Genomic DNA, 6,973 nt, shown 5'->3' with positions numbered 1-6,973 from the left:
CTTGTTATAATATCCATTTCCCTAAAATAGGCATTATCTCTCCTTTTAGATAATTCACTGCAAGCAAAATTGATATTCTCAAGTGTAGTGACCCTTTCCACCCATCCAACTTCCGATTACATCACTCATTCAACATTTGGTATTTGGTAGTTGTTGGTTTTTCTTTTTGGAATTAAAGAGTAATGCTAGCCTGTGCTTAAAAGTATCCAAAACATTGTGAACAAATTTATTTTGTTCTATAAGATTACTATTAATCAAGTCCATAAATATCATCGTTTTCTTTTGTAAATGTGTTAAATCAAAAAATGCTTGTCAGGTATCATGAATAGAATTTAATATTTGGCATATGTTCATGACGATATATGTCTTCACTACATTAATAAGATTTGCAACATTGTTAAATGTTGGCAGGTTGCAATAAAAAAACTTGACAATGTAGGTGATCGTATTGCTAGTGGAGTCATTAATAGAGGAATTAGATTTGCAATGTCTTGTAGTTCTTTTAATATCCCTTTCATCATGTGATTTTCTACAAGCACATTGGTAACACTTTGAGTAATTGCATCATTGGTAGATTGTTGCAATACTATGCACCCTCTCGTATCAATGATAAACAGATAAACATCCATAGGTTATTATTCAATAACCTTTTTGTTTTCAACCCTTACCATTTCAACTCTAAATTTTTTGCTCGTATTGTCATATTTTTATTTTTTATTTTTCAATGTGACAGGACATTCATAAAAAATAATGTCCTCTTCTGCAATTTGCTCCATTGTTTTCTGACTCTCTATTAAATAAGTAGAAACACAGTTAGGTTGTTCACTTATATCACCTTGTACATCTACAACATGTTCAATGATTTCTTTATTTACGACACTTTTGGACTTCGACGTTTGAGCTATATGAGTTTGGTATAGAAATAATTTACAAAAGTTATCTTGCTCATCTCGATGATTTGTTGAGTCACTAATAACTAGTTTTCCACAACTAGGATATTTTCTCTTGACTAGAGCCATGGATGATGTTGCACCATTAATAGGTGTGGAAGGTGAAGATTGTTGTGCAGGATTTAGGGATTTTTATTTCAGTTTTGCCTCAAATATTCTTTGAATGCCCATTTTCGATACTTTATACTTGATTTTTCACAAATTTTATAAAATTGGATGTGTAAACATATTTGCAATTAGAAAAAGATTTAGAGACATTATTTTCTTGTAGATTATGACATGCAAAAATTTCTTTGTTTCTTTGTTTGCATGCAATTTAGGTTATTAGGGCAATGCAAATGCAAATAAGAGAGTCAAAAGAGTAAGCAATAGTGAATTGGTAATAAGGTTGATGAATTTTGTTAGTGAATTGGTAATAAGGTTGATGAATGTTGTAGAAATCCTTGTTGTGTAGACAATGGCTTCCTAGAAACCATGCCTAGACGATCACTTCTAGATGATCCCAATAGCAATAGATCTCGTTGTTTTAATTCCAAAGCCATATCGACATGCAAAAGCAAAGGCCCTTAAGGAGTAAGCTGGCATTTAACTGTCTGCCATGAAATAAAGGTTGCACTTTGAACGTTTGAATCTGACCATCCACACGGCCCTGGTAGTTTTCTGACCAGCTAAACCCCGCCATCTTCCGGGGGCCCTACAGAAAATTCGGGTGGCAAAAGGTTCAGATGCAGACGGAATGTAAAAGGTTATGTCAAATTTTGAAGTTGAATTCATAGAAACTATAAAGATTCATCTAAGTTTAGATTGTCCGAATACATTCAGTTGGAGGGAAGATAATACCTCGAAATCCATTCAGATTGAGGAAAATCCCCGGAAATATTATACCATTTTATACCAAGCAGACTTTGATTCTTTCTCTATCAAATTTATCATTAAAAAAAATACTTGTTTCCTATATTAGTGATTAAAAGGAATTTGCTGGGGCCTCCTGTTGATTCTGCTAGTTCAAATGTAGTTTTTACGGGCCGCTCCATATCTGGAACTACACAGATAAATAAATCGGAGATTAACTGTAAAATTCAAGAATAATCATAAAATTTTCAGAAGATAAAATTTCTGAAGTTATTGTGGTTCACTTCAAAAAAATTTCAAAAAATCTTGTAAAGGAAGTGTTTGAATCATGTTTTTATGGTGGAAATGAATTGAGAATAGTCAAAAAAAAAATCTAAACCACCTAAAATTTTGAAATTTATAAATTGGATTTACAAAAATTTGAAAATAACCCTAAAATTTTACAAGATACAACTGTTGAGGTAATTTGCGTCTACTTGATTTTGAATACATATGCTTCTCACCGTGTCCCGGCCGCCTCCTTCGCCTCCTCATTGGATAAGTGGAAGATGTCTCCTTTTTCGTGGAAAATGAAGGCTCTCACATATGAGATTTACTTTCAGATCAATCTATTATTTTATTATTTATAATTAACTTAAAACATGGAAAACAAAAAACATGTGCGCGCCAAGGTTCAGAGAACAAATTCGAGAAATAGTAAAACAATCGGCTTCACCACATCACATGGTCAACATGTTCCATTCTTTTGGTCGTACAATAAAAATTGTGAAGATCATGGAAGAGCAAATACAATTTCTAGGGTTTTGAAAAGTTGCATGTGGGGGCCTGTCATGTCAGTCATAACGGAGTGACTTCGACTATTTAAGTTAGGTTGGGGCCTGTCATGTGAGTCGTAACGGAGTGAGTTCGACTATATAAATTAGGTTGAAGCATAAAATATCGCGTAAAAATTGATGTTCTGATCGCGAGGTATTTGTGGACAACAACTTGTTGATTTGATGTTTTTAGTCCAACTTGTTTATTCGATGTAGTCCGTGCCATCTGGCAATGGCCAGGGACTATAGTAATTGATTATTAGTCCATAAGTATTAGTTTAGTTGTTTGTTCGTCTTTCCCATCCACTACACAAGCAGTTTAAGCAAAGTTTTTATGCGCAAACAATTTTTCCATGTTATTTGTCCTCTTCCCGAGGCTGACCATATATTATGTGTGTTTTTTGCTCTTATGTTCATAGTGTTGACCAATGCTAACAGACTAATGCTAACATTAATCTATAGCATTAAATGCTAAAATGTCAAAAGTTATAATAAAGCAAGGGTTATACTTGTTATTCCGATTGCCACCTACACACCCATCCCACTGCCGCTTGCATGCCATGCAGATTTCGTGTGCTCAGTGGCCTTCACCGCTTCACTTTTCAAACTCCCATATTTGTGTTAGCTTTTCCTTTTGTTGTAGAGGCATCGGTTTGCAAGAAGGTGCTACCTTCCGGAAGGTAATCTGAAGCAGGCCCGGTTCACCTAACAGAACGCACGGGGACAACCCTGGAATACTATGCAGCCAACGGGGAGGATGGCGGTAGAGGATGGCACTATTTGCAGTCTGGTGAAAACACCGCAGGCTTGTGCCCAGAGCATAGTAAAATCCTTTGTTTGTTGGAGGAGCTGAGCCCAAACGGTGAAAGAGCCAGGGGAGGCCGGGTAATCTACCAACGATGGTGGTATACCAACGACGGTAGTATGGCCTTGCTACTTTAGGTAGCGTAGCCTCTGTGCGGCCTTGCTGCTTTAAGTAGCGTAGCCTCTGTGCTGGTTGTGCTTCTGAAGCCGTCGCTGGAAATTCAAGCCACATATATTGTTAAAATGTTATGAATTTCTCTATTTCTGTATCCTAGTATTGAATTTGAATTTTTGCATCACAAGATACTATTAACTTGAATTTGAATATACTATTAACTTGAATTTGAATTTTTGAGCTCGAGTTAATTACATACATGATCTAGCTGCACAGGTTCAATGGACATTGTAGGTGCTCTACGAAGAGAAAAAAAGAACCCAAATTGGTCGAACCTATTATGCGAGAACTGGGTAGTTGCTTTTTCTCGCACTTTCCAAGCTTTCTTTTGTCTTGATAGAAACCAGAGTTGTTCACTGCAGCCTCACAACTAATCTTTGCGAGACATTATCGCTAACTTAGCAAAGTTCAATGGGCTATTTCGGCCATCTGTAAATGCAATGGCATGTTGGTGCAGTGTGTCGTGGCTTGGGCAGGCAGGTGGCGGTGGGTGGGCTCGACATACCTGATACCTAGTGGCAGTGAGCACCATGTACCTAGTGGCAGTGAGTGAATGCATGTTGATGCGGTGTGTCATGGCCTGGGCAGGCAGGTAGAATTAGGTGGGCTGGACATACCTAATACCTAGTGGCGGTGAGCACCATGTACATGCAACACAGTTTCTGGACATCAAAGATATGAGACTAGTGGGCAGTTGTGCGGTCGGTTGATGGTTCGAGACGATGGTTGATGCTCATGAGATGGACGCTGAGCGAGCTGAATTCGGGATGGATTCCTACAAATTTCTCAGAGATTTCTCATAGTTAATGAATCCAAAGAACCAGAACTTGTGGCAGTGGACTGTCACGATCTGAATATACTTTTTAGCGAGATTGTCTTTGTTTACAAAAGGATTCACAATCATCAGATATGCCAATGGGATCCCAACCTGCATTCAATTTTATCACTATTTCAATTTCCCCCAATTTTTACACTAAATGATTCCATAAAGTAAAGTAGGCATCACTCACCCTGTAGTAACTCCAGGATGCCTCTCCGGAGGGAGCAATGAACGACAAAGGGTGACTGCTGCAGAATGTGAACTTCACGGTGGAGATGTACAAAGTTCCCGCAACGGGGTAAGTGGAAGTGGACATATAACATGTGTACGCTTTCTGTAACTTCTTCTCTGGAGAAATGGAAAAGGTTTGTCGAAACAGAGCTTCAAAGCCTCCTTCCGTTAGGGCTTAGACACCCAAGGTCAGCTTACCCCAAGCCACATCCGACATGTTTCTAGTTTTCACTGCATTTAAAAGAAATCCATTAATTCAAAATGCAAGCAGGCGGGAAAGAACAATACGATAAAGGTGAACTTATACATTTGGTGCCCCATTTTCTGCTATCCTTCTCTGAAGTACCTGAATCTCGATTCAACACCTCCGGGGTACTCAGACACCCTCAGTGTCAAGCTTTGGATAAAGGATCGGTTGCGCCACTCTGTCAGTCATTTCGAAAGCTACTGCTCATGGGTTGCCTCGACTCCCATGTGCTTTCACAGCTCTGATCCCCTTGATTTCGGCTACCTATTTCACAGCTCTGATTCCCTTGATTTTGGCTACCTATCCTCTGTAGGCAGAGCATAGTTACGTTGTGATCTCAATGTGCAAAGCGTAGTAGAGTTTGCTTAATCGTTGTTTCAAAGACACCTTCAAATGATTGCATGTTTAGACAAGTGGAAAACATGCGGTCTTAACCTAGCACAACCACGATTACACACATATATCTTGGAAAGTCGCTAAAATTCATTACATGTTAGCCCCACCCGTGTCTTTTCCAACTCGGTATATGCTGCTTTGGTGGCACCCGTGTCTTTTCCAACTCGGTATATGCTGCTTTGGTGGCAGGGACTTGCTGCCTTAGCAACCTTCCTTTTTCTATTGCAATGGTTAGAAACGTAGACTTGTTACAACATGTACAGGGGAAGAAGGATTATATTGTTTCCCATGCATGGTATATGATGTTTATGTTTATCATATCGGTAAAGATTTATGTTCTGTGGGTTAGTCATTATTGGTTTTTATGTTAAAATGTTGGTTGACTCATCTGTGAGGAAGACGTAAGGGGTTTTTACAAATAGTTTGATTAGTTGTTTTACATTTTCATTGAGCAGCTCATTGTATAACCTAGTATGAGAGAGATGTGTAAGTATGTCGAGGTTGAACTTGGAGTTGATAGGTGTCCTTTTAAAATAATTATTAAAATAAAAAAATATCATATATATTAAAAACAAAATTTGTTTAATTAAAAGTAATATAAAACAAAAATAATCTCACTCTGAGTGGCCATACTAAGGAGAAGTGGTCAAAATATTTGACTCACTCAACCATAAATAAAATATTTCAAATCGGATATAATTAAAAAAAAAGTGAATATACATGTTTGGTTGGTGTTATCACTTAGGTTTTTTCCTTAGAAGTTATTAAATAAGGAATGGCTGAGGTAACCACAAACCAATCTTTTAGACTCAGGTTCTAGCCAACCTAAGTCCACAGAGGACTCTCTCTTTAGGATTTAACTTTGTTTGAATAAGATTTCAAGCTAGTTATTAACGTTCAAGGTTGTTTGTTTTGATTGGGTGGTGGACAGAGGAAATATTTAGGCCATTGGGCTATGGGGTTAGTCAAGAAAGGCTCAATTGGATTTGATTTATCACTGAGGTAAGAGTTCACAGGGAAGGTTAACACAGCAAGAGCAAATCTGAAGGTTTCAATGAATGGAAAGTCCTAACCAGTGCCAAGGGCAATGAAGAATCCATAACTGGCATTGGGATGAAGAAAGGAAGGATGGCCAGTGGCAAAGGGCAATGAAGTATCCTGTACTATGGGCCAAAGGGGGGATAAACTACGGAAGCAAGGGGGAAATCAAGAATCCCCAGACTGAGGCAGTTTAGTAGAAAACATAAATAAAGCAAACAATTGAAACAGAGACCACTTAAGCTAATTCTGATGATATCATTCCTTGCTTGCTTTTAAGATTTTATAAGAAACACATATGAATAAATCATGACATAAAGAGAAAACGAGATTTGAACATGAGAAAATGATACTTATTTGTTCCAACTATGCACAAGAATCCTGTGAAATGTCCTCAGCTTTATTTCATTTCAAACAAAACCAGTCCAGTCTTTCGTACAAAGCTCTTTGGCTCAAAAATAATATGTCTACAAAAATGTATTTTAATCCACCCTAATTACTTCAACTTGTGAAGTATTTATACAAAATTTAATACAAAATATCTCATAACCATATGAGAATTATTCTAGGAAACAAAAAATATCTTCAACACGAAGATAGAGATAGATGAAAAACTGTTTGCTTGCTATCCCTTTATTTATAAAT

General features: G+C 37.4%; 1 pseudogene; it reads right to left on the bottom strand.

Annotated features, from left to right (window-relative positions):
* Positions 1 to 4,329: 4,329 nt before the first annotated feature.
* LOC149154331 (GEM-like protein 5 pseudogene) lies at positions 4,330 to 5,083 on the bottom strand (annotated as a pseudogene).
* Positions 5,084 to 6,973: the final 1,890 nt, after the last annotated feature.

This window comes from Pinus tabuliformis, chromosome 9 (genome assembly GCF_031772625.1).
Source record: "Pinus tabuliformis cultivar Carrire ecotype Pingquan chromosome 9, CPIR1, whole genome shotgun sequence".
Taxonomy (NCBI): Eukaryota; Viridiplantae; Streptophyta; class Pinopsida; order Pinales; family Pinaceae; genus Pinus; species Pinus tabuliformis.
This window is presented reverse-complemented; position numbering and strand designations above follow the sequence as displayed.